The sequence below is a fragment of the Podarcis melisellensis genome (genome assembly GCF_964234715.1).
Source record: "Podarcis melisellensis genome assembly, chromosome: 5".
Classification (NCBI taxonomy): Eukaryota; Metazoa; Chordata; class Lepidosauria; order Squamata; family Lacertidae; genus Podarcis; species Podarcis melisellensis.
In genome coordinates, this window is record NC_138537.1 from 38,325,365 (window position 1) to 38,349,073 (window position 23,709).

General features: G+C 43.0%; 1 protein-coding gene across 1 annotated transcript in view; it reads left to right on the forward strand.

Moving 5' to 3' along the window:
• Positions 1 to 5,073: 5,073 nt before the first annotated feature.
• The window catches only part of DGKG (diacylglycerol kinase gamma), a 110,810-nt gene continuing 92,174 nt past the window's right edge, over positions 5,074 to 23,709 (forward strand). The window contains 2 exon segments of the mRNA XM_081910365.1: positions 5,074 to 5,804; positions 14,340 to 14,409. The gene's annotated coding sequence lies outside the window, so the exon portion shown is untranslated.

The window sequence follows — 23,709 nt, forward strand, 5'->3', positions numbered from 1 at the left end:
TTGTTCATCTCCCCCACCCAGGCTTCAGTATGTTATTAGATTCTCAGCAAAAAAAAACCAGAGGGAATCAGAAGCAAAAAGGTGATGGAGAAAAGCTGAAAAACACATGAAATATAAGCATTCAGATCAAAAGCAAATTGTGGGTGAATGTACATTTGTGTGCTATGTTACGCAAATGAGCTGAGTCTTCCCCATCAACTTCTCGTCAACTTAAGACATAATTACTCTTTTTTAGCATTTTGAAGTCAGAAAACCCTTTCTCTCTCTCTCTAAATATATATATATTCCAAATTGAATATAGTGCAATATGATTAGATATAAATAATACAACATGCCTGAAATAGTGTCGCCTCTCGGCATTAAAGCATGCACGTCATGGAAAGAAAGGGGAAAAGCTTTTTATCTATTTTGGCATATTTTGTTTGCTGTGGTTTGTTTTGTTCCTTAGGAAAATTCAACCTTTGCCATGGAGGAAAATGCTCAGAACCTTCCTTTGTTTTGTTTTTGAAGGAAATTAACAGAGAGATGAGAGAGAGAGAGAAAGAGGAAGCTTTTGACTGAAGGGCTGCCATAATAACACACTTGAGGGTTGGTTGTCTGAGCACACCAGGCCCTCCTGCTCCTTGGGAGCAGAACACAGCCTCAGTTGTGATGTCAAGGGCTTGTCGTGTTGTACACACAAGGGACTGGTTCTGCATTAGGAAAGAGGAAAACATTGCAATGGCCCTTCAGTTTTCTCCATGTTCTGTATATTCTTGTGACTTATAAGGACAATATATTTTCAGCAACATGGTAGCATTCTTGTCTTTCTGTCTCTTGTAGCAATAAATGTCCACTAGGGCAGAACTGAAATGATCACCACTCTCTTCTTAGGCTATGAAGAGTCTCCACCCCTTCCACCATTTTGTTTAAAATGTGAATTCAGCACCATAGCTCAGAGCTGTTTTTTCCCTTCCTTCCCCCACACAACTCCAAGGAACCAGGCAGATCTAGCAATGTGAAGGTGTCCCAAAGCCAAATCAGAGTGAGGGCCATGTTCCCTGCCCACACTTTGACGTTGTTTCATGCAAAAAAGGAGGGGGAAATTGGTGCTAAGCAGCACTGAACAGCACAGTGGCCATGACTGCCTGGACCACAAACAAGGGCCAAAAAACTAAATGAAACTTAATACCCCCTGAAGTGTCCTTTCAAGACAAAAGAAATTGCTATAGTGATATTCAACTTCATGGTAATATTTCCTTTTTCAGTTGCTTTGGCAAACCATTTCCCCGCCCCCTCAATTTTCAGAGTATACCCAGAGGTAGCTGCTAAAATAAGAGATCTCCCCAGCAAGGAGTTCAACCAGTGCCCTTATGATAAAGATGCGTACATTTTGTATAACAGGAGAACCACTATGTCATCGCTAGTGGCAAGGTCCAATTTTCATGCCCTGGTTTAGAGTTTAAAACAGTTAACAGAAGTTAATAATGAAGAGTCTTGTGGCAGCTTAAGTACTAACAAATTTATTACAGAATAAACTTTCATGGACTAGGGTCCACTTCAACAGATGCAAATACAGTATCATTTCCAGAGGGTCTCTTGCAGCGAACTACAGTCTACTTCAACAGATGCACCCTCTGGAAATGATATTTGCTTTAGGGCTTCTCCACACTTCTGCTTGTCCTGTGCCTAGAAAGCCCAGGCCTGAGTGGTTTTCCCAGGGAAAACCCACTCTTTAGCGCTCAGTCGGAGCAAATGGCAATTTGGGCTTTCTCCAGCTGTTTGCTTCAACTGAGCACTAAAGAGCAGTTTTCCTCAGGTGAAAGCAGTGGGACAAGAGGAAGCATGGCTAAGCCATTAGTTTCACAAAAGAAGATTCTTATTCTACTCTATCACATGGGTGCATATGCATTGTCTTAAAGAAATATGAAGCTACCTGCTACCACTGCCCTATCGTCAGCATGGCCCCTTGTAATTGCATTATAGGTATCATAGTTATATTGTGTGCAGTATTGCTGTATTGTTTATATATGTTGCTTCTAGTGTATTTGGTTTGCACAATCTCTCTTTCGTAAATATATATATATATAGAGAGAGAGAGAGAGAGAGAGAGAGAGAGCGCACCCATTCTTTTAATTGTAATTTGTTTTAACTGTTGCATTTTTACACTGTTGTGACCTACACTGGGGTCTGGTGATGATGAGAAGGTTCATAAAGCATTATCTCTTTTTTACTGTACAGTGGTACCTCAGGTTAAGAACTTAATTCGTTCTGGAGGTCTGTTCTTAACCTGAAACTGTTCCTAACCTGATGTACCACTTTAGCTAATGGGGCCTCCTGCTGCCGCCATAGCACGATTTCTGTTCTCACCCTGAAGCAAAGTTCTTAACCCGAGGTACTATTTCTGGGTTAGCGTAGTGTGTAACCTGAAGCGTCTGTAACCTGAAGCATCTGTAACCCGAGGTACCACTGTATATCTAATGCATGCACAGCCCCCATTATCCATGCATGGACTTAAGCTAGAGTAACCCAATTACCTCTTAGGATGTGTGAGCAGTGCTTGCCACCCTCAGAGTGACCTTTGTTATTAAGGCTTTAACTGAAAGGCAGTGGTAAACTCAAACCAGGAACTCTTCCAGTAGGGCCCAGGACTTTTAAGACCAAGCTACAAGTAACATTAGATACGTATTTGCACTTAGTACACACAGGATGCAAATAGCATCAGCTGGGTGTGGGGCTGATAACTAAGTGTTGAGTGTTACCCTTTCCTCCCATGTTGTGGTTCTGAGGAAGCTGGTGATTGTTTCAGGGGGAAATCCTCCATTGTTGGCAACGCTTCAAACTTTCTGAACCAAAAGGAGAGGCAGAAATGCTTTTAATAAGATGAATTAAACATGATGTGGCGACTGAACTAAAATGGAAAGCACTCTAGCTGACCCCAAAGGGTCCCACGAGGCACAGGAGACTGTCACTTTACTGAAGCCAAGCAGACCTCCTGGAAGCCACATGTATGGAAAAGGTGAGATAGAAATATAAGATGTAAATAAGGGGTGTTGGTGTTGGTCAAGCAAGCCCTGGCTAGAGAAACAGCAAGCCTGAGTCCTTGCTCTCGTTGCTTGCAAGGCCAATTGCCATTGCTGCAGACTTGAGGGGGAGATAATGTTTGCTAAAATCTTCAGCATGTGAAGTAGGTATCCTAACTGGCCTCAACTTAGCAGGCAAATAAAAGCTTTTTGTGCCAAATTTTAACCCTATTGCTTTCCATGAGAAAGTTAGTTCAATATTTCCACTGAAATTAATGGGACTTAGTCCAGTTAATGTTAAGCATGTTTACGTTCCATTGATTTTAGTGGGAAATGTTTAAGCACATCCTTAACTCTCTCAGGGAAATCAGACTCACTGGCCACTAGTGAAGTTTCCATTGTGAAGGCGGGAAAAGCACCCTGGTCTTGGCACTGCCCTAAAATGCTTAACTCAGAAATGATACACCAGTCCAATATGTTGAGCTTTTTACAGCAACTGCTCCCACAGGCTTACATTTTATTTTGCCCTCTTAATTTACTAAGAATTTTGATCATCTTCACGACAATCCTGAGAAGTTAAGGGGGGCGAACTGGTTGTATGCACATGTCTGCTAAGCACATGATTAGCCATCCAGCTGCGAAGCAGGGGTTGTGGAGTCTCACTTTGATCAAAAGGAGCAGGCTGGTGTGGGAACCAAAGTCTGCCCTGCCCCTCACAGCTGCTTTGAGCTGTTTCCCCCAGCCCAGCTTCAATACCAAAAGGTCTCCTTGATCAACGTGCAGCTCTAAGTCTAGACATGTGGCATTTCACATGTTTTTGTTGCAGCACAGCATGTTGGAACAAAATGATCTCCTCATGCTTCACACCAGTACAAATTTTCAGCACCATAAACAAGGCTTAACCCTACTTGCCAGAGGATTTCTGTAAAGATCCTTAGGGCAGCAATATTAGTAGAATAACCAGTCACATCCATCAGTTAAAACATTTTCATCAGCTAAAAGTGTGCCTCTGATTAATCAGTCAGTTTTTAAAAAATACATACAGTGTGTGTGCGCGCGGGCAAAAAAACAACTGCAGGTGTCACACTTAAGAGAAAATGCAGTGTGTGTTCTGCCTGTTGTGACAAATGTGTGCACCATTGAATGGATGGCTACTCAGAAGTAAGTCCTACTGAATTCAGTGGGGTTTATGCCCAGGGAAGTGGTCAGGATTGCAGCCGAAAAGCATGATTTGCCCCTTAAAACTATTGTTTTTCTCATATGCAGTTAACCAAGTTTCCTTCAACTGGGTTACAGCCCTAGAGATAATGTAGGTCATACATGTTTTACACAGATGCCACAAGGAGACACTGACTATATCGTTGATACTGACAAGGTCTTACTATTCTTTTGCTGAAATCTGTATAGATGTAATTAGAACAGGAAAAAGAAGGTGCAGTTACTGCTGTTTGTCAAATTCAGTTGCCTGCTCTCTCTAAAAAGAGCCCATCAATTGACGGGCAGTAACCTCACCCACCTAGGTGAGGTTACATCTTGATTGTGCGACCAGAATAAGTAAAGCCTCTTAGCAGGGGAGTCAGATAGCCGTGTGACATGGTTAACAATCTGTGGACATGCATCAAAACAAGCATGCTCTGAATACCAATTCGCACTACTTGTGGATCTCTGAGGACTTTTTACAGGAGCGACACAGATATTTAACAAGGGATGGGTGTGGTCAGTCATGGGGCAGGCATCTCTGTGTCCAAGGTGAGGGAGTGAGGTTCTTCAGCAAGGTTCATCCACAAGGAAGCTTTCTGTTCCTCTTTGTTCTGCACTCTAGCACAAAACTTGAAGTATCTGCCCAAAAAAAGAGGCAGCTATTGACAGTGACAGAGGATGCGCAAACCACACATCGTATTTCCAAGCCTCTAGGCATCAAGCAAAGGAGGAACTTGCACATCACCCTTGAAGAGAAATGCCCAAGTTCTGCCCATAATGGGAGTGGATATAGATATTGGAAGGGCTGAAGCAGAGCAAATGCAGACCCATATGCACTGGGAACAGAATGAGTCTTGATCCAATTTAACAAGCATAACTTCCTCCAAACAATCCTGAACATTGTAGTGGTGTTAGGGTGCTGGAATTCCATGAAAATACAGTTCACGGTGTTCCTCAATAGGAAGTCAGGATACTTAATTAGGTTTGAAGTGGGATGATGATGATGATGATGATGATGATTGATGATTAAGCAAGGATAGAGAACACTGGACTGTCAGCCAGCAACGTTCTCCATGTGGATGCTACAGGAGGCCAGCGTTCAGAATTCTGTTTCCAGGCACCAAGAAAAAAAGAGAGAGGGCTACCCTCCAAACCAGCCTGAATGAGCTTAGATGTGCTCTAAATCCCTGCTGGCGATCTGGTCTTGACATCTCAGCCTGGGGGTTCTCCCACTTAGCATTTGCACAAGTCCAGATGAAATCTAATGACAAACTGAAGTGAATTAACTAGAAATGGGGAGGCAATTCAATCTGCATTATGAATTTAAGGGAGTGCTTAGGAGGTGGGGACAACACTCCACCAAGGCTTTCCGTGGGTGTCTTATAGAACTCTTGCTGTGTGTAAACAGACTCACTCCTGCTTAGCCTTAACAAGCAAAACATTTCAGCACACGATGAAGTAACGAAAAGAGAGAGAGAGAGAATCGTCGAAGAGGATGGATGTTTCCCCAGCTCATTCTCTGCAGTCGTGGCTGGGTGGGGGAACTCTTTTCCGTTCCTGCTGAGAAGACAGAGCCAGCGTGTTGCCTGAAGGATCCAGGAGGTACAGCTTAGATGCAAACCTGTGGGTTTTTTTTGGCAGACAGAAAATATTGCAGCTAGGGATTGGGAGCCACCTTAAAAGTGGTAGCTAGAGCTGTCAGGCTGAGTGGGGAAGCACTCAGACCAAGAGAGACAGCAGTTGCCAGCAAAGACAAGCTCTATCCACAACAGCACAGCAAGCAGCCTGGAAGAAGAAAACAGACATTGCTCCCAAGCCCTCCTTGCCCCCTATGCTTGCCTGCATTTCCTGACACCCAAGAAGCCAGCCAGCCAGCTAAGCCTCCTGGATTATAAGGGCCAAGGCTACAGATGACAGGCTTGGGCATTCAAAGCCATCTGCTCTGTTTATTTGGTTGTCCTCCTAAGTAAAAGGGAAGAAAAGGAAGGGAGGAAAGGAAAGGAAAGCAAGCTTCTGGCAACTTGAACGGTAAGGCTGAAAAACACTTCAAAAAGCAGAGAATTGCAGTCAGCTTAGCTGTGCACACGTGTGTGTGTGTGTGTGTGCTTGTAGCTGATGCATGTTTATTTCACTGGAGCCCATGTTGCAGACAAATAGCAAAGCTCTGGCTGGTGTCTTAGAGTGTGGGGAGTTGGTCTGCAGTAGAACTGAAAGGAGGACGTAGCTTGAAGACTGCAGCAGGATGTCTGTGAGGTTCGTCTTTAATTCAGCTGCAGTTTAATAGTCTGTTGGGTCTAGTGCAATGTAAAAAGACACTGGGCACTTGATGCTATTAACATACAGACACGGTGCCTGCTGTCAGAGCTAGTTAGGAAGGAAATGAGCGTCCGTTAACTGGGCTGGAAGGAAAGCTGTTGTGAAAGAATGATGGAAGGTGGGTAGAAGAAACAAGAGCAGCCCCCTCCCAGGGGAAACTTTGCTCTCCAGAGATTAAATACAGCTTCTGGTTTAGAGAGATAGGAGATGTGGGCTTCCTTCCACACACATTTTTTTCTCACTGGTTTGCTAAGACATATAGAAATAGGAATCTTCCTTAACCTGCTAGGGTCCTGGAGCTTCACCTGTTCACATGAAGTTTTGCCACTGCTGTTTTGCAATGCAAAAGCGGCATAGTTTCAAGCTGGCTGAAAATCTGGTCCTGTTTTGTTTACTAAAGCCACATCTGCAAGGTGGGCTTTTGCAAGTCATATTCTATACAATCCCATTATGGGACAGAAGGAGAGTAGTCAGATACAAAAGAGGATAGAGCACTTTTGACAAGCATCTGCCTGCTGAAATTCCCTCTTCTCCACAGCTATTAAAGGTGCAGGAGCTGTGGCTCTGTTGTATCTGGCACTGCCTTACAAAGGAGGTATTTGTTTAACCAGGAATGATACTATGGTTTCCTACCTACCAACCCCATTCCAAATTACTCTTACAGTCCTAACAATGTCTGCAACAGGTGAGGGGCAGGTAAGCAGGGTACAGTGGAGCACAGAGATTTGATATTTATCAACATGCATTGGGTCTGTACTTGTGTGTAAGCAGAACATCATCCAAGGGGCAATTAACATGATGCATTGTTGTGGTCAAGTTGATTAGATCCAAGCTAAATTTAGCATGTGGTGATTATGTAGTTTCATCTTGCACCCAGTTTGGCACTTAGACCAAACTGCTGATTTAAATCTTCTTTAAATCATCAGGTGCTTTGTGGCTAGTGTATGTTGAATTGCAAGTTGAGCATGTCAGTTAAATTGTCACAGTATCATTTCATCATCTGGTAGATGATCCACTCAACACATAGTCCCATCAGTTCTTGTGAAACTGAAAGTTTTCACAACTAAGAACCCACACTTTCAATATGGAGCTCAAACCACACAATCCACGGCAAATACTGGCACATTTTTATACTTCAGTGAAGGCCATAGAATGAGCCCAGCTAATATGGCCATTAAGCACTGTCTGCTCTGACAGACAGCAGTGGACTTTCCTAACCAGGTTACAATGCTACCCAAATACCTTCATAAGCAAACCTCCTGGGAACTGAACAGGGAGCTTTGTGTATGCAAAACGTGGGTTGTAGTTCTAAACAATCCTGTCCTCCCTCCCATTACTGGAAGCAAACACATGCTTGTAGATTCAGGCACTGCAGTACATCAAAAGTGTTCTGGAATTGTCATCAACGTTCTTTACTAGGGATGACACAACCCAACCTGGGTTTGGAGGTGGCAAGTTTCAATCTGCCCAGAAACAGCACCTTCAGAAAGCCAAATGAATGGTGGTCTAACATGATACTCCCATCTCCAAGCTGACTGATATTTTTACAGGCTATTTTTAGGCAAGCACTGGTGTTGGGCAATGTGCCATTTAAAATTTACATATCTAACAAAATTAACAGAAGCAAATTACACCTTTTCTTTCTAGGGAGATGGCAATCTATGATTTTAGTCCAGGAATTACGTCATCCCCACCCACCCTCCGCTGGCTTAATGGAACTTGGCAATTAGCAAAACTAATCAAAATGGCTCTATTTCCAATGTTTGTTAAAATCTTCAGCATGTGAAGTAGGTATCCTAATTGGCCTCAACTTAGCAGGCAAATAAAAGCTCTTTTTTTGGCCAAATTTAAACCCTATTGCTTTCCATGAGAAAGTTAGGCATGTAGTTCAATATTTCCACTGAAATTAATGGGACTTAGTCCAGTTAATGTTAAGCACGTTTACGGTCCATTGATTTTAGTGGAAAATGTTTAAGCACATCCTTAACTCTCTCAGGGAAATCAATTAGATTTAAAAATGCTTAACTCTGAATTGTCTTTCTGGGGCCATTTGAGCAGCACCCACTGATTCTTTGCTGCTATCTCCCCAGATGCTTAAAGTGTTTGGGTTCCCTTCCGTTTGCATTTTATGAGAAAGAAATTGAGCAGCCTTATTCCTATGAGGGCATCAGCTGAATGAAGCCTTGGCCATTATTATAATTTGCATAGCATTTTCTGTTGTACAAGTGTACTTTCAAAGTCACTATCACATTCACTCCCATAACAGCCTTTAAGGCGCAGGTCATTCCCACGTTACGAGTGAAGAACTGTCTCTGAGGTGCTCTCCTTGACATATGGAGCATTCATAGCTAAGCAAAGATTTGAACTTGCTTCCCGCTGGCTTATGTTGGTGGCTTTTCAGTCACTGGGTCTACAGCTACCTGATTTCAGACCAACCGCAGACATTCTTCTATGAGATGAGAACAGCTAAGCCATCTGGCTATTATCTCCACGCAGTGTGAAAAATGAACTTTGGAAGATAATTCATGATTTTGCAAAGGAAAAGACCAGAAAAACAAAGCTTTCTTCCTGAATTGGTCTGTTTATAAAATGTTTGCAGCTGCATCGGTCCCTTAGGATGGAGGGAGGGGGAATTAAAACAGTAAAAGCACAGTACCTTTATTAGTGCCAACCCACCCCCCCAAAAAAATGACAGAATAGCAAGCTTTATAAGCCTCTTACCTCAGGCTGGAAGTTATGTTAAAAATAGAGGAGGGGTATTTGGGGGCATAGCAGAAACTCCCACTGTGGCTGTAGTGTAATTTCAGAAATGTAGAAAATGTGATTTCAGGATTAAAATAGAAACTTTCATGACTCATGAGATTGAGATGGGATTGATCTGATGCTCTTTTTTTACTGGGCCAAGATCAATGATGCTTGAACCCAGAAGGAGCTGACGGGGGGGGGGGGCGTTGTTGCTCCTCTGCCTTCCCAACCCAGCGGTTGCTGCCAGGGAGGTGGGGCATAAGAGTGGGGAGGTTGGTATGATGCAGGCACAGTGTTATTGAGAGTCAGATTGGCTTTGTCACTGCACCAGCACCACACCAGCCTACCCAGCACTATGACACTCCTTCTCTTCTTCTTGGTTTATGGCAGTGATCACTGCAGTGGAAAACCAGGTAAACGACGCTGCCCCAAATTGCTCCGCCCTGCCAGCCAATGCTGCCTGGGCTCTAGTCAGATGAGACCAATGGCCCATCTTAATCTGCCCTGTGGCCTTAGAGCTTCCTGCTTGATCCTTGCTGCTCTGGGCAGCTTTGAACATGTGCCTATGGCCCCTCTAGTTCTCACTTTCCTGCTCTAGAACCTCCCTGTGTTAACCACTCCTCCCCGGCATCCTTAGCCAGCCAGCAAGGCAACCTGCTTCCCTCAGTCCCAGAATCTAATGGTCTAGAACAGGGGATGGAGATCTGGTGGCTGTCCAGATATTGTTGGACTTTCATCATCCCCATCCAGAATGGTCAATGGTCAGAGAACATGGGGCTTGTAGTCCGGCAAAATCTGGAGGGCCCCAGGTAATCCTGCCCCAGGTTAGAGTTTGACAACTAATGTGGCCTAAGTCAGGATGGGCCAATCTGCCAGGTTAGGTTTTTCTCAGTTTCTTATGTTTCCAATGTTAAGATCAGTTCTCCACATTTCTATATAAGTTTGCAATTTTTTTTAAAAAAATACTCTCATGAAAATGCACTAGCGTTTCAGTGCAAATTTATCCTAATATCCATTTCCATGCAATTTCCCCTAATATATACATATTTCCCACAAGACAATGCGCTGTTTAATGTTATTTTCACAAACATATGCATTTTTATGGACACTTTACCTTGGTATATGCATTTTTGTGAGCATTACTTGACTGGAGAGCTATACTGCAAAATTCAGAGATGTGTGAATTTTGAATAGCGGCTGTAGTTTGGTTCTTGTATTGTTTCAGAAAATGCAGATTAGGTAGGTTCACCTTTAAATGCAAAATGCCCACAATAAACATGTTAGTTGTTAGTAGTATAACCTTAATGTTTAGAAGTGCAGTCTCTGAAATACTGAAAAATGTAGAATGCAATTCTATATACATCTGCTCAGAAGTAAGCCTCATTGAGTCAAATGGGGATGTGTATGAGATTTGAGATTAAGTTTTGCCTCTTAACAGGAATGCACTGTCAGACAAACATATTTTATCCTTATTTGAAGTGCATCAATGAGATTACCTTTCTAATTGCAGGAAAGGGTATAACATTTATTCAGGTTGTTTACTTTTTATAAGATATATTCATTTTTGTACCTCCAAATCATATGTCTCTTTCGTACTAACTGCCCCGACAATAAAATCCCATGTACGTAAATGTCTACTCAGAAGTAAGCCCCAATGAGTTCACAGGGACTTACTCCCAGGTAAGTGTGCATAATTTATGTCTAAGTTATATTATTGGGTAAAAATAATAATAATTAAAAAGGCAACTAGTGAAATGCTAACATTTGTGCTTTCCTTTGATGATAAAGGATTGCCGTGTTGGTCAATATCTGTTTTAGTTTAAACCTGTGTGCTCAAGAGGGAGAGCTGTGATTTGAAGGTGGAACGGGGGGGGGGACGCCAAGGGGCCCATGGATATCCTGTTCCCAATGACCCCCACAAACCTGGAGCTAACCCTGATTATGAATAGACCATCTCTTCCAGGAATTTGTATACAGTAACTCTTTTTTTAAAAGCCACCTAATCTATTGGCCATCAACATATCCTACAACAGTGAATTCGATAAATTATGTGTTTTTCCTTTCCTGGTACATTTCAAATATATCCAAGGGTATGATAATAGAATACAAATAATTTGCAGGGGAAGAACTGAGAGATCTTGCTATTACATCCTCCTACACAGAGCAGTGTGTGAGCCTGTCTGGGATTTCTATCTATCAGCTATCCATTTTACCATGTCATTTTTCTTCATATTGGCTGAGAACAGCAAACCTGACACTCTCATATTTGGAATACTGCAAACAACTCCAAGTCTGAGAGCGGTAGACATTCCAATATCAAGAAGATATAGATATTCCTTTTAACAGAATGTGATCGAGCTCTTGAGCAAAGCCGCAACAAATTCCATCCCCCCCAAGTGGATTAATGAGTGATATTCTGCAGGTTGCCTTCCCCAACTTGGTGCCCTCCAGATGTTTAGGAGTAAAACTCCCATCAGCACCAGGCAACATGGCCCTGGGAGACATAGCCCAAAATATCTGGAGAGCTTCAGGTTAGGAGAAGGCAGATCTTGAGTGAGAAGGTATGAGAAGATGACAGGTATGAATCCTGATGGATGCAGATGGGAGAGTTGTGATGAGCAGATGCCTTCAGAGGATGAAAAGTGAAATTGTACCAATGGACTTTTTCATTGGTTCTGCTATCCAAGAACCAATCATTGGTTCTGCTATCCAAGAAATTTCCTCTTCCATCAAAAAGTATAAGCTGGAAACATCCAGTAATTAAAGCAAAAGCAATAGATTCTGCAAATATATTGTTTGGCTCTGTGATAACAAACTACTTGCAACCTTTTTCTTCTCCCCCATTCCCTTTAATTTTTTCCCCACAATCAAACATTATCTTCACATACCTTAATAAACAAATATAATTAAAATTTTAAAAAAATAGAAAACAAAACATTTTCATATATCAAATCCATATTTTGGCATTCCTCCGATCCCTTGACTTCCCTCCATTCCCTCCCTTGGTTCTTTTGTGTTTTCTTATGTTGTACATGTCTATAATTTTCTTATCTTTAAATATTTCCAATTTCAAACCTTGTCATTAATATTACAAGTGGTTTTTTAAAAAACCCTGCTATTGCATTAACGTCTTTACAGTGCGTTTGTAAATATGCAATAAACATTTCCCATGCTTTTTTATGTTTGTTGTCCTCTTCATTTTTTAGCCTTCCAGTTAATTTAGCCATTTCAGCATATTCCATTAGTTTACGTTGCCAATCTTCTTTAGTTGGGACTTGTTCTTCTTTCCAGCGTTGGGCTATCAATGTCCGTGCGGCTGTTGTTGCGTACATAAACTTTTATATTCTTTCAGTATATCCGTTCCAATTACACCTATTAAGAAAGCTTCCGGTTTTTTAACAAAGGTTATTTTTAATATTTTTTTCAATTCGTTATAGATCATTTCCCAAAAGCGTTTTATAACCTTACATTGCTACCACATATGGTAAAATGTACCTTCTGCCTCTTTACATTTCCAACACTTATTATCTTTTGTTTTGTACATTTTTGATAGTTTAACCGGTGTTAAGTACCATCTATACATCATTTTCATATAGTTCTCCTTAAGTGCCTTACATGCCATGAATTTTATATCATTTCTCCATAATCTTTCCCAGTATGCCATCTATATATTATGTCCCACATCTTTTGCTCATTTTATCCTTACACATTTGACCTCTTCATCCTTTGTCTCCCATTCCAACAATATATTATACATTTTTGATGATAATTTATAATTACTTTCTATTATTTCTCTCTTGAATTTTGAGGTTTCATATGCAAATAACAGTAATAAAAAAATGCTTGCAACATTTTTCATAGACCTAATAGAAAGAATGAATTCAGAGAATGTGGAAGGCATTGCACAATTCTTTGGTAGTGCCATGTGCTACTCTGGCAAATCCAATCCAATTGTCCCTTTTTGATTTTCTTCTGCCTAGATACTTTTTGAGAAAACAGTGTAATAATATTTGATAGCATGGATGTTGACAAGGAACTACATAATGTTCCTTCAATATTTGGTGAGATTGCAAATACATTTCTCCCCCCACCCCCGAACATTCCTGATCTTGTACCAAATGTACCTACAAAACTTTGTCACAGATTCCTATCCTACAATTAGTATAAAGAACGTGTAACAGTACTGAGCAGCTGGTAGATCCCATTTTATTTGTTTTTGCAGTTTTCCCAATTTTGTTAGACATAGCAGTTTTCTGATAGGAAGAAAGAGAGATTACAGGCCCCTTCATTCATTAATCTCATGAAGGGGATTCATATGATTACAGGAAAAGTGGGGCCACCTGCTCCCTGGCTTTGACTCCCTGCTGCCCCCATATCTAAGAGTTGCGCATGGATGTCAGAGAAGGGGAAACCTCTGGTTGTAGAGGTCTGCACCTGAGAAAAGGTCTATGCTCTTCTTAGTTAGCTATTCTCAGTTTGTTGATGTTAGGGGAATGGACTTTGGAGCTGTACAGCCTTGGGGGGGCAGGACCAGTGATGGGGGACCACTGCTCCTTTATTCCCTGGAAAGAGACTTACGCAGAAGGATGAAGGCTTGCATGCTGTAGGCCAAAGACATCACTCTCATTGCACATTGAAAGTCACAACCATGTTACATCATGTCAATATTCAGGGTAGTCAGAACTAATTTGTAGCCATGGTGAATATTACTGAGTTGGGATATAAGAGCAGAGGGGCTTTCACAGTAAAGACAAATAATTTGTGCTTTGGATTGGAAGCCAATGTGGGTATTTAAGGAGAGATCTGATGTGATCAAAGCAACATGAGGACACGAGTGATTTGGACTTCTAAGTTCTGTTTTGACAGAGGTGAGTGGGCCAAGATAAGAGCAGGCTGCAGTAGTCAAAGGAAAGGTGTGGAGCAGAGTTTTTGTTGAGCCAGTGGAGGGGCAAAGAGCCATATTTTTGCAGTGTTGTAAAAGGAGAAGCAGCATGACTATACTTTTACTTATTATTCGTCTTGTTACCAAAACATGCTCATATTAAATTTCTCTTTGTAATGTTGTTCAATTTCCAGTCTCACCGTGGGATCAAAGTCAAGCTGGACCTTTCTGATTCTGCTATTAGCACACAGATCCTGCGACTGGGTATGTAGATTTTTATTTTGCCTTTTAAAACTTGCTGCTGTAACAACTACCCTCTTTTTCCCAGGTTAGATATATCAGAGATCACCGTTCTGGTGGGAAGGTAAACGGTGTTTCCGTGCGCTGCTCTGGTTCTCCAGAAGCGGCTTAGTCATACTGGCCACATGACCCGGAAGCTGTACGCCGGCTTCCTCTGCCAATAAAGCAAGATGAGCACCGCAACCCCAGGGTCGTCCACGACTGGACCTAATGGTCAGGGGTCCCTTTACCTTTACCTATGTTCCATGTACACCACACCCCATGCTATCTAGATTATTTGCATATTTTTGCCCCGGAAAAGTGCTTCCCGAGAAACTGGTTTCATTCCAAAGAGAATAGCTCACTGCAAAAAGAGTCTGCATCATCTCACAGTGTGTCCTTTTGAAAACAGATGTTTTCAATACCAGATGTATCCACACCTGCCCAGTGACATTGTGGGTGGGTGTATACCAAGAATGCAATCGTTACTTCCTTTCGACTTCAGGAGCATGCGCAGGAAGGAAAAGGTGCGGATAACCTAAACAAGAGGAAGGTTTTCAAGTATGTATCATGTAACCACCCGCCCTCGTGAATGTCAGGATCTAGAATCAATCTAGCTTAAAAGCAGGGGATGAGCATGAACAATCATGGAGGAAAACTACTACAGGTTAGCGTGCATGTAGCCTGATTTCAAAACTCTAGCCACTATATGACATTGGCTCTGGTTTATGCAAGAGTTTCCTGTTTAGAAAGATAACTGGTTCAGGGTGAAGCTACTCTAACACCACCAGAATGTAACTAAGACAATTCCCAGTCAAAAGCAGCATGAATAGGAAAAATTGTGGGGGGTGGAATCTTGTTATTCCAGCATATGGAGCAGCACATTCTCTTTCTAATTTGTCCATTTTAGCTTCCCAATTCACTGTGTATTATCAATCATAGTGTGAAGGACTGTTGTGCTAGGAGCGGATGGAAAATCAAGGGGAATGCTCCATTGTTGCACTGTTAATTGGAAATGACAACAACTCCTTGCCTCATTGTAGAGATGAAGGTCTAAGAAAACAGCTACAGTCGCTACCATCTTCCTTCATAGGAAAAGGAATACATTTAGGAATAGCTGGCAATCTAATGAACCTGGTGGATTTTTTCCTCCATCAAAGGCAGTTTTCTTGCACTTCAGACTAAATCAAAGATTTACAATATGTCATAAAAGAAAGATAGCAGGACCTGTATCTTTCCTCCCCGCAGTCAAAAAATGTCAGGAAGCAAAAGTCTTGCACAGGGATTTTTTACCCTTCCCACCATTCTAGAGGCTGGTTTTGATTTAAAAACAAAGAAACAAAAAACCCCCAACAAGATACAGCCAGCCAGTTGTAACATGTAGCTTGGTCATTTTAGAAACAGCTGTGTGAACAGCTGAAGCAAGTTAGATGCATTTAGTTCTTCAGCATTTGCAAGTCAAGGTGGGGCTGGAATCTAATTCAATCTGCTACTTAATCCATTTATACTAATCTGTAGCAGGCTTTGTGCAGATGACCCTGTAAGCACATGGGCTGAGTGAAAGAAACCGAGGGTTTATCTAGTCTCAAAAAAAGAGAAATGGACAAGGATCTCCATGGCAGGAAGATGAAGTGAGTGTACTTATCCTAGTATTTGTATCCCCCTTGATCCAGCAGCAGTAATTCATGGTGCTCCTTCTTTGCACTGAATTTTGCTTTTATTTGCTGAACATGTTGCAGAATACAATTGCAAAAAAAAAACCATAACCCCACACAATCTGTCTGGAGGGCCTTACATAAATACAAAGAACTGTTGTTTTTTTTAATATCAAACTCTTTGCCTTTACTTTTCCAGAATGCATATTGTGTGCTGGCATTTGATTCTCATTAGGGTGGATGGTTCCAAAAGGATAAATCTATGTTTAATAACCCTCCCTTTGATTTAATGATATACTAATGGTTCTGAAGGTGTGGGGGCTGGGAGCTGTGTCATTCCGGGTGGTAAAAAGTAATATGAAGGAATGGCAGAAATCGGAAGGAGAAGCTGCTGGTTAAATGTACGCTTTCTCCTCTGAGCGCTGGTGGTATTGACATCAGTATGCACAAAATGCTTTCAAATAAAATTATCCTGCAATTGCCTGGGATACTTCATGCAGGAATTGATTGGGCAATCCTAAATTTAGTTAAGAGGGGAAGCCCAGAATCCAGCTTCACACCTTCCTCTCTTACGTCAGAGCCTGAACACTGACTGTTCTCGGGGCAGCTACAGACACAATTTTTGAAAGGGACCTGGTTTGTCTCTGTGTGCAAAGAGCAGGGCTGCAGGAGGCCCTCTTCACTTTGATACGGCCAGCAAAAAGAATGCCAGGTGTAAGTGGGGTCCTAAACACCAAAGTCTCCAGCCTTGGCTCTTCCACATTTGTGTCCCTCTGGAGAACAAAAGGTTTAGCTTGGAAGCCCTGGGAAAGCTGTGGATTTCTTTGAGAGCTGCTCATCAGCTCCTTTTCCCTGGCACTGAGAGAATACTAGAGCTATATTTGGAGAATATAGATGCCTTTGCTTCTCATTTACTGTGCACAGTCCACACACCTGCCATCAAGATTGTTCTTTTGTGTCAGTGGAGAATCCAGGATCTGTGAATTTTCTTTCTTTCTTTCTTTCTTTCTTTCTTTCTTTCTTTCTTTCTTTCTTTCTTTCCGTGTATGATGTGATGGAGGAGATCGGGGGCCCTGGCAAAGGGATTCTCCATTTCAGCAGGGAGACGCGAGAGTGGAGTGCAGCAGGAATGGATCTTGAGGAGCTTAGCTAGAGTGTAGCAGCTCCGCTCACTCCATTCATCAACAGAGCATGGGGCAATATGATGGCTCTCTGGGCTCATTGAGTCTTTAGGTGGACCTAGTACAGCCAACCCTTCCTCCCCTGGAGTGATTCTTGTAGTTACCTTGGGGATATCTAGCTGATAGTGGAGCTCATTCCAGAACTGTTTTAGTGTAGAGGTAGTTTGGGTCTGCAGGGACATAGTGCAGCTTCTGCAAAGTGTAGATAGGAAAGAACAAGAATGTTAGGGTAGGAACAATTGTGTTTGATGGAAGCATGGCAGATGTTACTGTGGACCAGCATGAGTGCATTTGCACCAACCAATACTTTCACTGGCACCCATAGGGTCTTCTTCCCCCACCCCTGGCATGAAATTAGTCTTTAAAGAAAGAGTCTATTGTAGCCAGTATAATAGATTTTGGTGTGTGCTCGGTTGTGATGTCTGCAATAGTGTCTATAGTTTGCAAATGTGCTCCTGGGCCTTGATCTTGGCCATTTCTGCTGGCAACTCATTTCCTATACCTTCCTGCAGAGGTGTTGTACCAGTATTTGGATCATCTGTTCTGTCTGCCCATTTATGCGGAGACGATAGATGGAAGAGAGTCGGCCCTTGATTTGTAACAGTGTCAACAGGCTTGCCAGAACCATAATAGGGACCGTGTGCGTTCATCTGTGATAACGTGATTGAGTGCCCAGCGAAGTCAAAAGAGGAGGTGAGCTATTTTGCTAGCCAGAGGCACTGGATTAGCAGGGACAAAATGAATTGCAATCATGTCTGGGAGGTGGTGAACACAATGGAGTTTGCTGTGGTGGTTGCTCAGGGACAGGTTGGCATTGGTGATGGAAACAAACCAAGATACCACAAAACTCTGTGTTAAGTCTGCTGTGGTAAAACCAGCATAATTCCTCCTCTGAAAGGTCTCTGTGAGAGACTCTGGATGTTTGTGCAGGAGTTGTACCAGGATAGACACTTCCAAATGGTGAGTAGAAAGTAGGGCACCAGGGAAAGAGAGTTTATCAGTTCAATGGTTTTTTAATCCCAACATTTGTTGGTTTGTTTATTAAATTTATATACCAACCTTAATCCAAAGACCACAAGGCAGTTTACAATATCTCTTGCAAAGGAGGAATAATGTCACAGATACAGCACCTTAAGTTGCAGCAGATCACCTTAGGTGTAGAACTGATAGGTAATAGAAAAGATTTTCAGTAGGTGATATTGACAGGGGAAGACAGAATCATCAAAGGATGTCAGAGTGCATCTGTTTCCTGCTTAACCTTATTCAGTTTTATTTCTGCCAACCTAGCAATTTGAAAGCACACTAGTGCAAGTAGATAAATAGGTACCACTGTGGCGGGAAGGTAAGCGGCATTTCTGTGCGCTCTGGCACTTGTCACGGTGTCCTGTTGCGCCAGAAGCGGTTTAGTCATGCTGGCCACATGACCCGGAAAACTGTCTGTGGACAAACGCTGGCTCCCCCGGCCTGAAGCGAGACGAGTGCCTCACCCCATACCCACCTTTGACTGGACTTAACTGTCCAGGAGTCCTTTACCTTTTATTTCTTTTATCAAGGGAACATAGAACCCAGTGGCTGAATGCAGCCCTCCATGCCTCTCTATTTGGCCCTCAGGGCCCCCCCTCAGCCATACCCTTCACTGGCCCTGCTTGCCCCCTCCCCCAAGTGTTTTTGCCTGTCTGGAATGTGCCCTTTAATAATTATTCTTGTCTAGATGGAGGATACAGAGAATGGGGGTGTATAAACTGGGCTACTGGACAAAGGTAGTGTTTACATTTGTTTCTCCACCCACTTTTGCCCCTGGCCCCACCTACCACTGGTAGGTCTGTCCTGTCCATCCACTATCAAAGAAAGATTTCCCAGAAAGGAATGTAACCCCTGTTTTAAACCTTTGGAGACCTCAGACTGCCTTCCGGCTGAAATGGAAAATGAATTCCAACACAGCAAGGTTACCCCCTCCACCTCTCATGTGTAGACAGGAGATCAAATTACTGGTACCAGAAAAGGATTTTGGAGCATCATGCAAAATTCAGCTGATGTGCATTATGGCTGACTGGGCCGAAAGACTTAAAGCAGAGTTGCATGAACTCCTCCACAGAGTTGCCTTGATTCCCTCCTCCACAGCCGGGGCCATTGCAACACTCTTGTTATTTGGAAGGAACTAGAGCAGGCAGGGAGCTGCTTGCTTCCTGCTGGGATCCCACAACCCTTTCTCTTGGTGAGGAAAATCCCTGCTATGTACATGCTGCCATCCTGCATAATCGTGACCAGGCTGAGAAACTGAATCTATAATCAAAACATTTCCAAAATAGCCTAGCCTCAGGGGATTTCCCACTGGTTGCCTGCTCATCTGCTGTACCCAGAAAGGCTGCCTTCCATGTTACGTCACGGGTGCCTGAGAAGAATGCTGGCAGCAAAGAGTCGGCTTATCAAGAGGAAATGCTTTCTAGTAGTCTATGGTCTTGAGCACCAGAGCTTCTGTTTCTGGTCTACGTCAAAAACATTATGCTTTGTGGCTCAGCCAGCCATCAGCAAAACACTAAGAGAAGAGCCTGTGATCATAAGTGCTCTGGGCAGAAGGAATACTAATTAAAAAAACCCAACCAGCTCCACCAAGCTAAGCTACCAGAAGCAGCACAAGAGAGCTACAAGGTCTTGTTTGGGTGTAATGCTGAGCCAGGGTTTGATCAAGCCACAGTTTGTCCAATGAGTAAGGATCGTTCTTGCAGGTGCCCAAATAAACCATAGCTTGTTTCACCTGATGTCTCCCCCTCCCAAAATGCCCAGCTGCTATATCAATGCCCTCTGTCACTAATTCACTTCTGCAGAAACAAGATGGAAAACTCAAGTGTGCTGCTCCTCTGGCCACAACTCTGAGCAAAAGGCTCTGTTCCCCCAATCCTGGGTGCTCCTCGTGAAGGCTCACAACACACACAACATCTTCATGAACAAAAGTGACTGAGCAGGCCCACTCACCTGGCAGATTTGGAGAGAAAACAATCTGATCTGCCAACCAAAAAAATTTATGGACCCCTGATATGCAGTGTATAAGGAAGTACTTCCTTTTGTCTTCCACCCTATTGCTTGCAGTTCAAGGCTGTTCTTGCTTTTTTTATTCTCTTTTATGTAAGCTGAGAAAGTTTCTTTACTACTAGGGTGCAAAACTATTGGGCATAAACATAAGAACTTCTTCATTCCATACACTGATAATAAGTCCCAGTCTATACTAGCTGCAAGCTACCTGGTAAAAAAAAATTAAAAAGCAAACATAAATAGTTTAAGGCAGGCTTGGAAGAAAGAGGAAGCTCAGGGAAGAACCTGAGACTGATTACTAGGTTTGTTGTGCAGAAGAGGAAACTATTGCACACTTTTGAAAAAGCATGAAAATATTTTCTGTGCTTACCCCCTCCCCTTTTTGAGGTCTGCTCAAACCTTACTGCTGTGCATTGTGAGAATATAAAGAGAGTCATAAGACTGTACCTGTGGGTTGTGCATTTTATATTTGGAACATCAGTGCTGCTTCTGATCCCTAAAAGATGACTGTCCCAGATGTGCCCCAACAGCAGAAGTGTGGAGTTTGCTTTCATTGCACAAACTGAACATGGCAGAAGGTCGTTTGCTCCTGTTTCTTAAAGAACCTCACTTTAGGCCAAGACGCTTTTCCTGCAGGTTAAAACAATGTTTTTTTAAAAGCAGACCAACGAACCAGGCATGTTCAGCAACAGCAGCTGACCACAGATCACTATCGGCCTGTCGAAGTAGGAAGTATTTTGGCATTTCCCCTTGATATCTTATTGAACATTCTCTCAGAAATCGGATGCCCTGTAGTTGACAGGGGTCACCTGCCTGCTATTTGCGGCTTATCTGTGTGTCTCTGTGTGCATGCAGTTAGTTTGTACCATTTTTATTTTTTTTACCGCGCCTTCCAGCAGCGCTCTCAGGGTGTCTAGCAAGATCACTGTCGGCTGACAGTGGGGTGTGTGTGTGATGCAGCTTTGTCATGGTGCAACTGCTCCAACGCCCACAGCATGTGCAGATTAGATAGCAAGAGTGACTTTCAAGGGCTCAACGGGCAGAGAGTCCAAACGCCCTCCAAGTGCTCTGTTTGCGGGTGAGGGGAGGATGACTATATAACGTAACCGCTTCAGGATTTCTCTTTGAGAAATTGCTGAGGGAGGGAAAGCACTGCAAATATTTTAGCAGGCTGGAGATCAAAGGTGCCCTTTCTCCCCCAGAAGTCGGAGCCACAATCCATTTCCTACTCTCTCCGGAGCTTTGCTCCCTGGATCCCTGGCGGTTGCTGAGTGGGATTCCCATCTCAGCCACAAGAAATGCTGCCGGCAATTGTTCTCTCAACAGCAGCAGCCTCTTGTCCCCTGCCCACTCTGGCACTAGGAGATTTGCAGCTGGGGGAAAGGAGTGGGTTGGCAAGCCAGAGGAGGCAGCAACTGAAAGGAGGGGAAGTTGCTGAACTCGCTGAGAGTAGCAGCACAGCTTTAAAAATGGAGAAGAGTCTATCAAGGTGAGGAAATTCTATTGCAGGCATCAGGAACAGGGGGAGAAGATTGGGCGGGGTGTGTGATTTCTTTTTAAGATGCCAGTGGAGAAGAGAGCATGAGTATCCTCCCCTCTAGCACTTCCTCTCATTTCATGTCTACTTTTTGCAAGGAATATGATGTGAAAATGGAGAAGCCCGTTGGGAAATGTAAGTGGGAACACTTTTATTCTAAAAGCATCACATCCAGGAAACCACAGTACTTTCATACACATGCACACAAAAACAAGCACACATGGTTGCCTAGATTGAGGAAGGACCTCAATCACTTTTGTTACTCTACAATTCTATGGTTCTGTGATTCCAGCGCCAATTGGTTATAGCTAAAAACTCATGAAACAAGCCCTCCCAAAGCTTGGACAAATCACACTGATGCCTGAAAGATAAAACATGTAGAGGTCTGACTAATAGGCCTGGAGAGGACATTCCAAATTACAGGCCCCATCGCAGAGAAACTCTGCCCCCACTAGCCACCCATCTCACCTCAGAATTGGGGGGGGGGTGGATTCTACATACAGAAGCAGTGATCTCTTAGAGAAGCTGATGCCAAAGCATTACTCACAGAGCAAATGTGGGTGGAGCCAGAGGCAGAGCTAACTAATTCTTGGTTTGTGCCCATCCTCCTCCGTGCTGAATTCTACAAGAGGAGGAAGCTGGTAAGCAGTGCCACCCACTAGATTGCTTGTTAGAAAGAAGGCAGGCAGATAAACATTGACTGAAGGAGGGTAGATTGAGTTCAATGAGGCAGTGCCCTCTTTGCTCTAATGGAGCACAGACTTTGCAAGGAGAATGTCAAGCAGGTTTTTTTAATTCCCCCCTAAATCTCAAAAGTCACACACTCTTCCACACATATTATGCCTCTATTTGAATGCAGAGACGTTCTGCAAACATTTTTGTCAATCCACTGTCCTCTGGCCAATCAAGTCTCTACAGCACTCAGCCAATCCTAATCCAATAATATAACTATGGCAAAGAAGTTCCTCCCATGTGTCCCTGGGCAGAAAAAAACATGTAAAAATGGAGTGCTAGGGCTGCTAGTTTTCCAGCCAGAGTAGTGAAGGTTCCCCCTTCTTCCAATTCTGTTCTATTGTATTCCTCAGTATAGATCTAATAGGGCTGCATTGAAAAGCAGTCCAAGCATGCTTGGAATTGTTTCCTTGAAGGCCACACCTCAAAGCACATTATTGGTAGCTAGCCAGGAGAAGGGAGTGGTTGTTAGTTTGAGTGGCTAGGGTTTTTTTTAAAAAAAAAATGTTAAGAGAGAGCAATGGTGAGCAAAGTGTAGCTATATTTCTGTAATATCTATTTTTTTCTTAATTGTTTGCATTTTTGTGAAAGGGGGATTGGGAGAAGTGGTGGGTGGTTTCTGCGTGTGTTGCAGCTTTCAACACTTACATGGTATTGGAAATGTATGGTGTGTGTGTGTGTGTGTGTGTGTGTGTGTGTGTGTGTAGATTTGAGAGATGTATTGGAGGGTTTGCATTCCTGTTTCCCCCCCTTAGGTTTTAATAATGCTCTTGCATATTTAGTTGGTTATTGTGAGAACAGTTTGCTGGACTAGATGGGCCGTTGGCTTTATCCAGCAGCCTCTTCTACTGTGATGATTATAAGTACAGTGGTACCTTGGTTCTCAAACTTAATCTGTTCCGGAAGCCTGTTCAACTCCTGAAACCATTTGAAAACCAAGGAGCAGCTTCTGATTGGCTGTAGGAACTTCCTGCAGTCAAGCAGAAGCCACGTCGGATGTTCAGCTTTGGAAAAACATTCGCAAACCGGAACACTTACTTCTGGGTTTGCAGTGATTGGGTTCCGATTTGTTCGACAGCTAAGCCGTTCAAGAACCAAGGTACCACTGTTTATACAAAAGCTACAAAAGAGTTTCCACATCGAGTGAAGC